Genomic DNA, 15,944 nt, shown 5'->3' on the forward strand with positions numbered 1-15,944 from the left:
AGCAATACCAAGCTGAGTAAGACTCAGAGCCCGAGTACAGAAACAGAGATAGCTGATATGAGTCGAGTACCTTACGCTTCCGCAGTAGGCTCTATCATGTACGCTATGACTTGCACTCGCCCTGATGTGGCCTTCGCCTTGAGCATGGTCAGCAGATATCAAGGGAACCCTGGTAGAGCTCATTGGATTGCAGTTAAGAATATTCTTAAGTACCTTCGGAGGACCAAGGAATGGTTTCTAGTCCTCGGTGGGGGTGATGACTTAAGGGTACGAGGGTACAGTGACGCCAGTTTTCAGATGGATCGGGATAACTTCTGATCGCAGTCGGGCTGGGTCTTTACCCTAAATGGAGGAGCAGTGACTTGGAAAAGTTCCAAGCAAGAGACCGTAGCTGATTCAACGTGCGAATCAGAGTATATTGCGGCGAGCGAAGCGTCAAAGGAGGCTATATGGTTGAAGAACTTCATTGGAGACCTTGGAGTTGTGCCATCCATAAAAGAGCCGATGGAAATTTTCTGTGATAATGAAGGTGCGGTTGCCTTGACCAAGGAACCGAGAGATCATGGCAGATCTCGACATATTGACAGAAAATACCATTTTATCAGACATCGGGTAGAAGAGGGACTCCTCGTTGTGAAGAGGGTATCATCAGAAGAGAACCCAGCAGATCCCCTTACGAAGGGACTAAGTAGGGTCAAACACTTGCAGCACGCTAGGAGCATTGGGCTGAAGGATGATATAAGTTTGGATTAGATAGGAAATGTGTAATAGATAGTTTGTACTTGACATTTGATGAATAAATGAAATTGTATTATTTATGAGTAAAGTTACTATCTTATGTTGGTTATTTATCTATTGTTTCCATTTTGCATGTTTTGACTTCCTGAATGATATGATTATTCAAAAGGTCCACAGTCGTTCATATTTTGGAAGTAGATATGAATTAAGACTGTCATGAATTGTTTGTAGATTGTCTGAAAGGTTTTGGACATAGCAAAGGCTTGCTGCAAAGTTCATGAGTGCTTGTGAATATGAGTTGAGCATTGGATTAAACCCGAGTTTGCTGTATCACTTAGTGGTGTCTTATCTTAAGTGATCGCAAAGTGATAACATCATATAGTCTTAAAACTTAGAGATATGGTTGTTGTTTGCTGGTTGGTTATACATTGATAATGTGTAAACGCATCAGTAACTTGATGTTATAAAACACATTATTGTGTGTGATCCATTAGCAAATGATAGATGCATATGAGTCGAAGTTGATCTGTTCCTTTTATTCTATGAGGATAAAAGTGATATATTGGCCACTTGATGATTTGTTTTGACTTATGTGCCGGGCCCGGTCAGAATGAAGTTGATGTGTTCAACTAAATTCTATGTCAAACAAATCGGAAATCAAGGAACTACTGCTGGACAATAAGCATTGTTAGCATAATATCCAGAACAGAGGATTATACGATCCCTTATCTAAAGGATAAGTTGATCAGAGTTGACAGCGAAGTATAAGAGCTACGATTGCTAATCGGATTCTGAAGTCATATGTGAGATATAGTTACCAGACTTATCCAAGTGGGAGACTGTTGGAATAGTGTCTAAGCCCGTAACTATATTTGGTATGTACTTGACTCGGTTGTGCATGGTCCTTTTGGGTTGCCTTCTCCAGAGCAACTTGACAAGGTAATTTAAGGAGAAAGAGAGAGTATTATGATTTATTAATATATTATAAGAATAATATATTAAAGAAGAAATCATATTTATTTAATTAGTATTGGTCATAAATTAATTAAGAATTAATTTAGTGGTCAAAAGAGATTAAATGAATAAAGGGGTATAAACTGTCAAATGTGTGATAGTTGAGTTTTAGGTTAAGGAAACCTAATGGGCTTAAGGAGGAACGAAATTATGATGGGTAATCATCATATTTTTGTCCAAGGGCCTTATTCCAGAAGGTTCCATGGGCTGCTTTGTGGTTAAGCTGTCCATTAGGGTTTAGAGTGAAACCCTAGTAATCTGCAACTATAAATATGACCCCTAGGGCATGAATTCGGCTATCACTTGATTCTAAGAGTACCCTAGGCCGAATTCTAGCCTCCCTCTCCCTCTCTCATATTGCCTTCTTGCTTGTGGGGTTTGTGAACCATTAGAGGAGTTACATTTGTGACTCTAGGCTCAAAAGAAGAAGATATACAAGATCTAAGTCAATTAGTGAAGAGGTAAACATCTAGATCTGATTCTATATGTTATTTCAGTTGTTTATATGCTAGATTAGGGTTTGTAAGTCTTGGAATCAAAGCATGTTCAATAGTGAAACCTAGATCCAAGCATTAGGGTTTGCATGAGCACATAGGAATGTTTCTTATGCATAAAAGCCATCACATATCACCCCAAGACAGACGGACAGAGTGAGCGGACGATTTAGACGCTCGAGGACATGCTCCGAGCATGTGTGTTGGATTTCGAGGGAAGTTGGGATACGTATTTGCCCTTGGCGGAGTTTTCCTACAAAAACAACCATCATTCGAGCATTGGTATGCCGCCCTTTGAGCTGTTGTATGGGAGGAGGTGTCGGACCCCCATTTGTTGGGGAGAGGTTGGACAGCGTGTGATGGGCAGTACGGAGATCGTGCTTCAGACGACAAAGCAGATCCAGCAGGTCAGGCAGAGGTTGTTGACCGCTCAGAGTCGTCAGAAGAGCTATGCAGACAGACGTCTGAGCTTGAGTTTCAGGTCGGCGACCTTGTACTCCTAAAGGTCTCCCCTTGGAAAGGAGTGATTCGATTTAGGAAGAGGGGCAAGTTGGGGCCCTGATATATTGGTCCATTCCGAGTGATCGCGAGGGTAGGCCGGGTAGCCTATTGTTTGGATTTGCCAGCAGAGTTGGGGCAGATTCACGACACTTTCCATGTGTCGCAATTGCGGAAGTGTATAGCCGATGAGTCGGCAGTGGTTCCATTAGAGGATATTCAGGTGGATGCGAGCCTAAATTATGCAGAGACACCAGTGGCAATCATGGATCGGAAAATCAAGGTTCTGAGGAACAAGGAGGTACCCTTAGTTTTGGTTCAGTGGCAGCATCGGAAGGGGTCCGAGATGACTTGGGAGCCGGAGCGTGAGATGCGCGAGCAACATTCGGAGTTATTTGGAGAGCGAGACTTTGAGGACGAAGTCTAGTTCTAGTGGGGGAGAGTTGTAACAGCCCGGATTCCCAGGTATTATTCATTCTTATATTTTTGGTATTTTGTGAGGATACTCGGCGAGTTGGAGCTCAGACTCGCCGAGTAGGATCTTGGTTTGGATGTGGGTTCGCGTCTGGACTCGGCGAGTCCAAGGAGTGGACTCGACGAGTCCACGCTGTTTAATGAAACCCTAAATCCCCGGGTTTGGAGCCTATTTAAGGGCACTTATAGCCTCCCATTGCGGCTACCAGTCCCTTGAGAGAACCCTAAGAGAGCTAATTCGTTTTGGGAGAGAAGAAGTCACTTTTGGGCCTTTGTATTCCTTGTTTAGCAAGAAGAAGGTGGCAAGAGCAAGGAGGAGGTGAGATTCTAGTAGATCCAGAATTCAGAGGCTTCATTTTGAGGTAATGATTCGAATCTCCTTCAGTTTTAGGGTTGATCATTAGAGTTAGGGTTTTATAATCCATTTGAAGAGTGATTATGTGAAGCAAATCATCCCTCTTCGAGTTTGTGCCTTGGATCTGGACTCAAAGAGGTCCAGAGACCTTAACCCTTGGGCCTTTTTGGGTTATTATGGAGTTATTAGACCTAGGTGGTCATTTTTGGGACCAAATCATCTTTTGATGCCTTGTGGGGGTTATACAAGCATCAAGTTCCAAACTTTACGTGACATTCATTCTTGGGGAGGCTAGATCTATGGTTTGGGAAAGCAGATCTGATTTCAGAAGGTCAATAGAGTTTGTGCATGGCATGAACTCGCCGAGTTGTTCTTGAGACTCGGCGAGTAGGGTTAGGGTTTCACCTAAAGTGTTCATCGAGTAGACTCGCCGGGTTGGGGGTTGACCCAGTGAGTCAGGGAGAGTCATTAGGAGGCTGAGTCAAGCCTGAACTCGCCGAGTTGTTCTTGAGACTCGGTGAGTTGAGTCGTGGTGGCCCCGCGATTCATGCCAGGTGGAACACGTCAAGTCAGGGAAGCACTCGACGTGTCAAGGGAGGATTCTAGGGAGTCAGTGAACACGTATAGACTCGCCGAGTCGCTCTAGTGCACTCGCCGAGTCCGGTCAAAGTTGACCGTTGACCGTTGACCAAAGTTGACCAGTGTTGACTTGATAGGGGTAGTCAACCTTAGTTGTGAAAGTGTTAATTAGAGATATATTATGTTATAGGAGGATTATAGCTCGGAGGATCGAGCGCGAGTGATTTCCGGGATTTACGAGTGAGTCTTCTCACTATACTTTACCCTGAGTAGGTAATCAGAGTTATGTGACAGAGTATTTGTATGCTATATGTATGTTATGTGTTGTACTGCATTATTTCTATGTGATTTATGTTGTGCATGTTTATAGAGTTGGAATCGGAAGGTTCCCAGAGTTAGAACCAGAGGGTTCACAGAGTAGGGTCTACGGACCCACAGAGTTATAGCCTCGAGTGGCTAATGTGTGTTATGCGTGGTATTTTGGGGAACTCACTAAGCTTTATGCTTATAGTGTTGGTGTTATGTGCTTCAGGTACTAGTGAGACCGTGGGAAGGCGCCGACTTGATCAGTACACACACATGGGATTTTTATGATATGTGATCTTGGGATTCTTTGTATGACATGGATTGGAGTTTTAAACATTGATGTTTTATGAAAATTAAATGAATATGTTTTTGTATTATGCGAAAAGTTATTTTGAAATTTACGGTGTTACATGCCGTCAGGTCAAAGCAGAGCACCAGCGTCCACATGGTCCATTGCAGCCTCTGGAGATTCCCCAGTGGAAGTGGGAAAAAATATCCAAGGACTTCATCACCAAGTTACCGAGGACTGCGTGGGGAGTCGACGCGATTTGGGTGATCGTGGACTGATTGACAAAGAGTGCTCACTTCCTTGCTATTAGTGAGAGCTCTTCGGTGGAGAAATTAGCCGACATTTACATGAAAGAGGTGGTGTCTTGACATGGGGTGCCAGTTTCGATAGTGTCAGACCGAGACGTACGTTTCACCTCCAGATTCTGGGGGAAATTTCATGAGGAGTTTGGTACACGTCTGCATTTCAATACCGCGTACCACCGCAGACAGATAGACAGAGTGAACGGATGATTCAAACGCTCGAGGACATGTTGCATGCCTTTGTATTGGACTTTGGAGGAAGTTGGGACACATACTTGCCTTTGGCTGAGTTTTCTTACAATAACAGCCACCATTCGAGTATAGGTATGCCTGCTTTCGAGCTGTTATATGGGAGGAGGTGTCAGACTCCTATTTGTTGGGGAGTGGTGGGACAGAGAGTGATGGGTGGCACTGAGATAGTACTCAGGACGACTGAACAGATTCAACAGGTTAGATAGAGATTACTGACGGCCCAGAGCTGCCAAAAGAGTTATGTGGACAAACGATGCTCTTATCTAGAGTTCCAGGTTGGAGATTTTGTGCTCCTGAAGGTATCCCCGTGGAAAGCGGTGATCCGATTCAGAAAGAGGGGCAAGCTGGGGCCTCGATACATTTCTCCTTTTAGGGTAATTGCCAGGGTTGGCAGAGTAGCCTACCGGCTGGAGCTACCTGCAGAATTGAGTCAGATCCATAACACCTTTCTTGTGTCCCAATTGAGGAAGTGTGTCGCAGATGAGATGGCAATTGAACCTCTGGAGGACATTCAGGTGGATGCAAGCCTGAATTACGTTGAAAGGCCAATTACAATTTTAGATCAAAAATGAAGGTCCTAAGGAATAAGGAAGTGTCCCTGGTTCAGGTCCGGTGGCCGCATCGGAAGGGATCTGATTTGACTTGGGAGCTAGAGTAAGAGATGCAGGAGCATCGTCAGGAGCTATTTGTGGAGCAAGACTTCGAGGGCGAAGTCTAATTCTAGTGGGGGAGAATTGTAACATCCGGTTTTCTAGGTATATTATTTTAATAGTTTAAGTTGAGAATTATGGATGGACTCGACGAGTTGGAGCCTCAACTCGTCGAGTAGGGTCGCGGCTGATGACTAGGATTAATGAGTGGACTCGACGAGTCGATGAGCCGACTCAACGAGTCAGCACTGGAGAGAAAAACCCTAATTTTCTCGGGCCTCGGCCTATTTAAAGAAACTTATAGCCTCCTTGACACCCCCATCAGTGTCATTCGTCCCTTGAGTGAAACCCTAGAGTCATTTGTGAGCAAGAAAGGGAAAGAGGCTAATTTCAGGTCATTTATTTGAGAAGAAGATCAAGGGTGTTGCAAGGATCTCAGAGAAGAGTTTGTGGATCAGTTTCATCTTCATTTCAAGCTTCATATCTGGTATAAGCTCTTGCCTTCCTTGTGATTGATAAGATTTCTTTTGGATGTAAAGTTAGGGCTTGTATCACCATTTTGATGGGGTTTTGGGTGCATCCAAACCCTTTTTTGAGTTATTCTATAGATATGGACCTTGTGAGGTCCAGAGAACCAGAAAGTAGAAAGCCATGATTGAGTAACCTTGGAGATTTGAAGCTATGAAGCTTTAATGGAGTCATAATGGTATATAGAGCAATATACACCTTGCATGAACCTCAAGTTCAGACCTCTACGTGACTTATGGATGCTAGAAGGCCAGATCTATGAGTTAGAGTTCCAGATCTGACCTTAGGAGACCATATGAGTAAGGCAATGGAGACGAATCGCCGAGTCTATGAGATGACTCAACGATTCGGATCGGGTTCAACCCAGTACCATGGACCCAGAGATAACTCATCGAGTTCGAGGTCAACTCGACGAGTTGAGTGAATCCCAGTGAAAACAATGAGAAATACGTTTGGACTCGGCGAGTCCTATCAACCTGGTCTGTTGACTTCGTGTGTGGGTCAGTTAGGAACTTTTGGGAAATCCAGAGGGGTAGAAGGGTCTTTTACCCATCCCAAGGGTTAGAGAGTAAGCAAAGAGGGCTATAGTTGGAAAGAGTAAAAATGTGTGATTCATTGAGATGCTCGTTTAATGTGTTAGGTGAAGGCTAGTCCGTATTGTCAAGTGTGTATTTACTTTCTACTAGTCGCGAGGTGAGTCTTCTCACTATACTTACCTTGAGTGGTAACCTACGTGTGACCGGAGGGTCTTATGTGCATACTCGGTGTTTAAGATATCATGTTAATTTGAGATATTCTATTATTTCTTGTGATATGTATGCTATGTTTATTTGAGTATTGAGTGGAGGGATCAGAAGATCCAACTTGAGTTATGGGACCGAAGGGTCCCACTAAGACACATTAACCAGAGGGTCTTATTGAGTTACAGCCTCGAGTGGCTAATGAGTTGTGTGTGGTATTTTGGGGAACTAACTAAGCATTATGCTTACCGTGTTATGTGTTATGTGCTTCAGGTACTTCCGAGGACCGCGGAAAGGCATCGGTATGATTGTATACCTGAATCAAGAAGGAGTGATGACCTGGGATTTTGAATAAATGTTTTGAAAATTTCGTGGATAATTGTTACTTGAGATTTTTGGAAAATGTGATATGTGTTTTACATTAATTTAAAAATGAAAATTTTGGTTGGAAAAATTTACGTTGTTATAGGCGGTTTTGACGAAACCCTAATCCTCTTTGAGAGTTCTTGGAGCTTGGAAGACTTGGTGATGAGCATTGTGATGATTTGGATACACTCTTCAATGAAGAAAAGGTCAAGGCAAGGTCTTGGTGCAAAGGAGAAAGTTCAAATCTGGGATTGTTGCTTCTCTACAGATCTTTTCAAGGTATAAAGTCATGAACTTGATGATTATCTCCTTAGATCTCTTAGATTGAGTTTTGGGACCATTTTGGTCCAAAGGTTAAAGCTTTGTGGTTCAATATGATTTCTAGGACTTGGAGTTGCTACTCTCAGTTCTAAACGAGTCCCTAAGGAAGAAAGTTGCCACCTTTGAATTCCTAATGGGTTCATGCATGAGTTAAGCCATTTCCATGGAAGTAGATTTTCATTTTGGAGTTTGAGCTTATGTGGGTCATGCAAAGCCATCAAGTAAGCAACTTTATGGTTTAAGACGTCAATAAGGACTTGGATCTGTAATTGTAGCTTCTGGTGTAGAGTATTAAGAAATTAATGGGAAAGTGACTTAACAGGGGGATTACGCTGAGCATACATGCAGGTATGCCCAGCGTACTCACCATTTGGCTTGTACGCTTAGCGTACATAGGAGTACACCCAGCGTACTCATCAGATATGGGTTTGGGCTGTTTTAGGCCTCGGTTTGGGCCATGCAAGGGATTTTGGTTCTTTGGGCCTTAGTGGGCCATCAGAAGTCAGATAATGTGTGCCAAGGAGATGCTTGGGCTTAGGGTAAAGCCCATCAGAGGATTTGGGCCCAATTTGGCGAATTGGTCCATTAGTGGGCCACTAGTGGGCTTGGAAAGCCTTTCTAGTGTTGGGCTTTTGTTTTGGAAATGGGCCTAAGTTTGGATCATACCGGGCCAGGGGTAGAATGGTCATTTTACCCCATACAGGGATTAAGGATTGTGGTTTGGGACCCAATTGCTAATTGGGTATATTGCTTGGTAGTGGTAGCTCGGGAAGTTGGCGAGGCAGCAACAAAGGAATTCGTGCGGAAAGCTTCTGTAGTGCGAGGTGAGTCTTCTCACCAAACCAATGGGTCTAAGGCACCAAGGCCGACCCACTTTTATGATAGTTGGTATACTTTTTGTGTAGAGTTGTGTGACATATTTATGAGGTGATACATGATAGAGATAACTTTTACATCTAAGGGTAGAGATAGCCTTTGTGGCTAACGGTAGAGACAGCCTTTGCGGCTAACGGTAGAGATAGCCTTTGGGGCTAACGGTAGAGATAGCCTTTAGGCTAACGGTAGAGATATCCTTTGGGCTAGAGTTTATGATAGCCTTTGGGGCTAAGGGTAAAGATAGCCTTTGTGGCTAATGGTAGAGATGGCTCTATAGCTAATTGATATGTGATACGTGGTAGAGGTAGCTTTCATAGCTAATGAATATGTGATATGTGGTAGAGGTAGCCTTTGTAGCTAATTGTTCTGTATTATGTGGTAGAGGTAGCTTTTATAGCTAATTGATGTGTGGTATGCAGTAGAGATGGCTTTTATAGCTGATATCATATGTGCTGTGTGGATTGTGTGTGGGGTATGCTTTGGGGGACACATTAAGCTTCGTGCTTACAGGTTTTGTTTATGGTTTCAGGTATCATCGTTTTGGAATGGAAGGGCTCGGAGTGGTCGCAGTGCACACACCTATGATTTCTGCAATGACTGATTTTGGGATGTCTTTTGATAAATGTTCTACTTAATGATGATTTTAATTGTCAGAGTAAATGGTATCAATGTTTTAGCTATATTAAAAATGAAATTTTTACCTTTGATTTTTTGGTCGTTGCTAGTTGGTATCAGAGCCTTGGTTTGAGGGATTTGGACATACATTCGGGTATGTCTGAACTCATACTGAGGATCTGTAAAGCTTTTAAAAAGAAAAATGTTTTAAGTAAAGAACTTCTAAGACAAGAAAGGGTGTGGTGCATGCAATCAACCGAGCTCGAGTAAGTTTTCCCAGAATACCCTTATTTTTACCTATTATGATTTAACTATGAACCTGTGAGTCGCATGCTAGTTAGGGCTCGGGGAGATGCCTGTATATGTTGTATGAGCTGATAGATTTGCATTCTAGTGCTGAGCAGACATCAATAGGTTGGCCTGATATGTGGTGCTTGTAGCCATGAGGATATTGGATGTCATGCTGGAATGAGAATGATAATTGGTATTTGTAACTGCAATGTGCATGTTTTGAAAATTGTAGACGGTTAGGATCTTATAGCATTAGAATAGTTTATTTAACCTTATTTCCTGTGCTCTTAGGGTAGATTCTATTATTCGATAGTTTATTAGATCCTGTTCTGTGTATAATTTGCATGCATAAGGCAGCCAACAATGAGGGTGGATGTGCTCAACAGGGGTTGTGGTATATGGGCTGAATGTTCTATGATAGTTTGCAGGGCAGAGATTACCCTAGGGGAGCCTAGGAGGTGTTACAGTAGAGATCGTTTTTCTGTTTAGCAAATATTTAGTATATTGGGGGAGTAAGTGACTCAGAGGATTCAGGAGGTTTGCTAAGGAAAGTATGGATAGGTGTGGAAGGTAGTATTGGGCCCATACTACTAAAAGCACATGATCCATACTCGAATTGGTGAGATTCTTGGAGAATCTGAGAAGCCTATGGGAAGGAGAATTCTTCATTATGCCTTGATCGTGGGAATAGCTCCTTTGCAGAATGAGGATGAGCACGTAGGGATGGGACCAGGGTTTGGTCCAAGCTCCGGCGGTGAGCCAGTTAGTGGAAGGACTTCCAGGATTTCGAGTTCGCCTCGGATCTCTTGTATCAGGTGGCAAGGGTTGAATGTACGATCTATTTCACATTTGGGTTGGGAGACCAAGTGTCAGGGATAGTTTGTAGCCCGGTTTAGAGCAGAGATTGCTCTAGCTATTGCAGTATAGTTGTAACGATTGAGCTAGTAAGTGGATCAGGGTGCGATACCCAGAATGATATGGATCTTAGAGTCGAGGACAGAAGATAGATTAAGAGTACCTCATGAGAGAGGTTCAGATCAGGCTAGTTTATTGGAGGGTCTCGAGCGGAGACCCAAGAGTTTGGATCACCTTTTGAGAGGCCAGTAGGGTCGGATCCAGTGCAACGTTTGCAGAAACTGCACGATGAAGTTTCATTCCAAGGGTTTGGACTGTCTTTGGGATCAGAATGAGGTGCTACATTATGTTCTCAGGGTGGTCGGGGTACCACTGGAGGAGGTGGTCAGGAACCCTTAAGATGTTCGTGGATATGCTATCTTTGGCCATTTCCGGTGGATATCGGGTATTTGTATCGCCTGGGGAATTATGGTCAGTTGGATCTCGGGTTGGTTTTCTGCTATTTTCTGGGTTAGTAAGGGTTGTTAGATGCCATTCAGCATGTCGAGGAATCTTTGGGGGATCTTTGGTCGGAGGTTTCTTCCGGAGCGGATTCCGCGCGTTCCGTGATTGCTCTGAGTCGTTGTCAGAATCTGTTAAGTGATCTGGGTTGCTATGGGTGTAGCAGGATTAGCCACGTCTCTAGGGATTGGCCATAGGGAGCAAGCCCGTTACTTTTTCGTTGTGTGGACGACAAGGAGCTCGACTTTCTGACGATCAGGGAGGAGCAGTGAGTATACCTGCTCCAGCCATTCTTGGGGTTGGTTCAAGGTCTTGAACGAGGGAGCATGGCTAGTTTTTAGTAGCCTTAGTATTTATGTTTTGGAGGATCCATCGGGATTGCCGGGGGAAGAGAGAGTTGTCGCTAAGGTTTTGGTTGGACTATCCATTTGTTGGACTCCGAGATCTGAGGGTGATGTCACTTTTAAGCGTTTGAAGTCATTGATGTAGTTGGGATACAAGAAGTGTTAGCTGGATTTCAGGAAGTGTGCTGTTTGAGCAGGGTTATTCATGGTGTCTAGATTTGGTAAGCATCGGTCATCAGCAAGGTGAACATTGGAACTTAATGAGGATTGGGAATCCTTCAATTCTCGTGTGCCGAGCGGACTTAGTTGAATCTAAGTGGGGGAGAACCATCCAGGTATCCAGGTCAGAAGCAAGTGTGAAAGTGATGTAAGACTAAGGGGGAGCCTTAACATTCATTAATGGTCAGTTAGGGTGTAGTGTTGTAAGACTGCGTGGGATCCGTAGCATTCACTAGTAGTAGAGAGTGTTATAAGACTGCAGGGGTGCCGTAGCGTTCATGGATTCTTTCAGGTGATTTGGACTAGGGCAGGCTAGTTCGCAGGGTTATGGGGGAGCCACACTGTAGTGAGGATCAGGACCAGAGGTGATTGACCGATCAGTTATCCTGGGGCGAGCCCGGGTGGTTACGGGAATCCAGGTTGGAACCGGTAAAGACTGCTGAGCTAGGATTGGACCTTGTGATACATGATCTTGTGGGCGAATGGTGTATGTTTCTGTAGGGCTGCGGCTAGGTAGCCCTGATATTGGATCTCATTAGAACCTGGTGGTTGGACCGGGTGCGAGACTGGAAGTCTCAGGGAATCGGATAAAGGTATTTATTAATCGGTCGAGTAAAGGATGACTGGGAGTCATGGTGCATTATGCAAATGCCAATTCGAGGATCTCTAGTTAGGAGCGGGTAACAATTCAGATTTGGATTGGAACCCGAATCGGAATTCATGCAAGATTTTGTTTCAGTGAGATGGGGTGTGGGGCAATTATATGCCAAGGGCATCTAGAGCAGTATTCTAGGGCGATATACGGGTTGGTGTGATGGTAGTTTAAGCCATTGTGATGCGTTTCGGGTGGTTCTATCCATAATAGAGCCACAACATGTCGGAATCAGGAAACGGTGGGTCGGTGGAGGCCAGGTATGATGTAAGTCTACAACTATTCTGCTAGTATTCACCTTTTCATGTTGGGTTCAGTGGCGATAGGTTGTCAGCCTATCTCGATCGGATGGATCAATGGGTTAAATGAGAGAGGGCAGTTATGGTTAGACGAGGTTTTCCGTCGGAGGTCGCAGGGGACTACTGAGTGTGTTTTTGGCTCAGCAATCGGGTATGTGTGGGGTGTTCCAGACAGTTGGCAGACAGGTTGGGACCAGAGAGGTCCCCGGGTGTTCTCTAGGAAAGTATCCAAGTGGCAGCAAGAGGATTAGGAGCAACTTCAGTGATTTGGGGTCTGTGTATGGAATTGCTTGTTATTCGGTAGTCGCAGTTGATTAGTGACTTAGCTCTTTAGGAAGCCTTAAGGTATTCCGAGTGGGAGGTATTCTATCTAGACTGGTTTCTTAGGAAATCAGTTCAATGATGATTCGTTGTTCGAAGGCTGTCAGGGAGACATAACATCTCAAACATTAGGTTTCGGATGAAGCCGATGTGATCAAGTTGCAAGGAATTTGTTCATCTTTGGGTTCTAGAACCCTACGAGGGTTGGTTTCGGTTTCCTTGGAAAGGCGATGGTATGCTCGGGGCTGTGACTCGAAGGCCTTAGTTATTTGGCGTGAGGAATGGTAAGTCATGATTTCGGGGACGAAATCTAATTTAAGTGGGGGAGAGTTGTAACACCCAATTTTAAAAGTGCTCGATTGTGTCTTCGGGGGCCAAGGGTATAAGCGTAATCTGACGATTTGGTCTTTTATGAGTTTTGGGTTTTATTTAAAAGGTTTTAGGGCTTGGGGTGTAGCTAGGAGCATAGATCTTCTTGCCACCTTTTCGTGGATATAACATTCGTTGGAAACGGACTACGAACGAAGAAGTTATAGTACTTTGAAGTGGTTGGCAAAATTGGTCCTCGAATGGAAAAGCTTGCATTTCAGCCCACACATGCAAGGTGGCGGCCAGGTGAGTATGCCCAACGTAATCTAGGGTATGCCAAGCATAGTGTTGGTTAATGAGTCGTGGGTGTTGGAGACATACGCCCAGTGTACGCCCAGAATCCTTAAACCCTAATTTTTAGGGTGTGCCACTATATTAAGAACATTATACCTTAAGGGTCAGCCTCCTTATCACCCTTAGCCAATTTTGATGAAACCCTAATCCTCTTTGAGAGTTCTTGGAGCTTGGAAAGCTTGGTGAAGAGCATTTTGGTGATTTGGATCCACTCTTCAAGGAAGCAAAGTTCAAGGCAAGGTGTTGGTGCAAAGGAGAAAGTTCAGATATGGGATTGTTGCTTCTCTACATATCTTTTCAAGGTATAAAGTCATGAACTCAATGATTATCTCCTTAGATCTCTTAGATTGAGTATTGGGACTATTTGGGTCCAAAGGTTGAAGCTTTGTGGTTCAATCTGATTTCTAGGACTTGGAGTTGCTACCCTCAGTTCTAAATGAGTCCCTAAGGCAGAAAGTTGCCACCTTTGAAGTCCTAATGGGTTCATGCATGAGTTAAGCCATTTCAATCGAAGTAGATTGTCATTTTTGGATTTTAAGCTTACGTGGGTCATGCAAAGCCATTAAGTAGGCAACTTTATGGTTTAAGACGTCAATAAGGACTTGGATATGTACTTGTAGCTTCTGGTGTAGAGTATTACACACTTAATGGGAAAGTAACATAACAGGGGGATTATGCTGAGCATGCATGAAGGTACGCCCAACATACTTACCATTTGGCTTGTACGGTTAGCGTACATAGGAGGACGCCCAACATACTCATCAGATATGGGGTTGGGCTGTTTTGGGCCTCGGTTTAGCCATGCAAGGGATTTTGGTTCTTTGGCTCTTAGTGGGCCATCAAAAGTCAGATAATGTGTGCCAAGGAGATTCTCGTGCTTAGGGTAAAGCCCATCAGAGGATTTTGGCTCAATTTGGCAAATTGGGCCATTAATGGGCTTGGAAAGCCTACCTAGTGTTGGGCTTTTGTTTTGGAATTGGGCCTAAGTTTGAATCATACTGGGCCAGAGGTAGAATGGTCATTTTACCCCATGCAAGGATTAAGGATTATGGTTTGGGACCCAATTGCTAATTGGGTATATTGTTTGGTAGTGGTAGCTCGGGTAGTTGGCGAGGCAGCAGCAAAGGAATTCGTGCGGGAAGCTTCTGTAGTGCGAGGTGAGTCTTCTCACCATACCAATGGGTCTAAGGTACCAAGGTCGGCCCATTTTTATGATAGTTTGTATACTTGTTGTGTAGAGTTGTGTAGCATATTTATGCAGTAGAGATAGCCTTTGGGGCTCATGGTAGAGATCGCCTTTAGGGCTAACGGTAGAGATAGCGTTTAGGCTAACTGTAGAGATAGCCTTTGGGCTAACGGTAGAGATAGCCTTCGGGGCTAAGGGTAGAGATAGCCTTTGTGGCTAATGGTAGAGATATCTCGATAGCTAATTGATATGTGATACATGGTAGAGGTAGATTTTATAGCTAATGAATATGTGATATGTGGTAGAGGTAGCCTTTGTAGCTAATTGTTGTGTATTATGTGGTAGAGGTAACTTTTATAGCCAATTGATATGTGGTATGCAGAAGAGATGGATTTTATAGCTGATATCATATGTATTGTGTGGATTATGTGTGAGGTATGATTTGGGGGACTCACTAGGCTTCATGCTTAAAGGTTTTGTTTATGGTTTCATGTATCATTGTTTTGGAAAGGAAGGGCTCGGAGTGGTCGCAATGGATACACGTATGATTTCCGTAATGACTGATTTTGGGATGAACTGTGATAAATGTTTTACTTATTGATGATTTGAATTGTTAGAGTAAACGGTATCCATGTTTTAGCAATATTAAAAATGCAATTTTTACCTTTGATTTTTGGGTCGTTACAAACAGCCATAGAGAGTGCATTCCGCGACATCAAGCATTGTCATTCCCCTTAGGCTCATAAGTACCTGAAACAATCAAGAAATTGTAAGCTAATGCTTAGTGAGCTCCCCAGAGCATACCCTATACAGTCCACATATACACATATACCATATTAGCTATAAAAGCTACATAAACCACATAAGTCATGCATACAATCATAATAGGAAGGCGATAGGCTCTCCACATGGTCTTACATCCAAGTACTATGGGCTCTCCCATGGTCTTTAATAGGAAATCCATGGGTCTCCACACAATCTGTGACATCCCCATTATCACGGCCAGAAAAGACCGATTATGTTTATGCTTTATAAAAATCAGAGTACCCTTTTTATAAAATTGTTGCGGAATTTGTTCCTAGAAAAACATGATAAATACGTTATCAAAGCATTTCTGAAGAAATGTATTATTTTTTATTTATTTTAAAACATTGGGATGTCATCGTCAATACATAAACATAAGCATAAACAGAACTTACATTCATTATCACTAGTG

Source organism: Lactuca serriola, chromosome 5 (genome assembly GCF_051521515.1).
Source record: "Lactuca serriola cultivar US96UC23 chromosome 5, Lser_US96UC23_V15, whole genome shotgun sequence".
In the NCBI taxonomy this organism is placed as follows: Eukaryota; Viridiplantae; Streptophyta; class Magnoliopsida; order Asterales; family Asteraceae; genus Lactuca; species Lactuca serriola.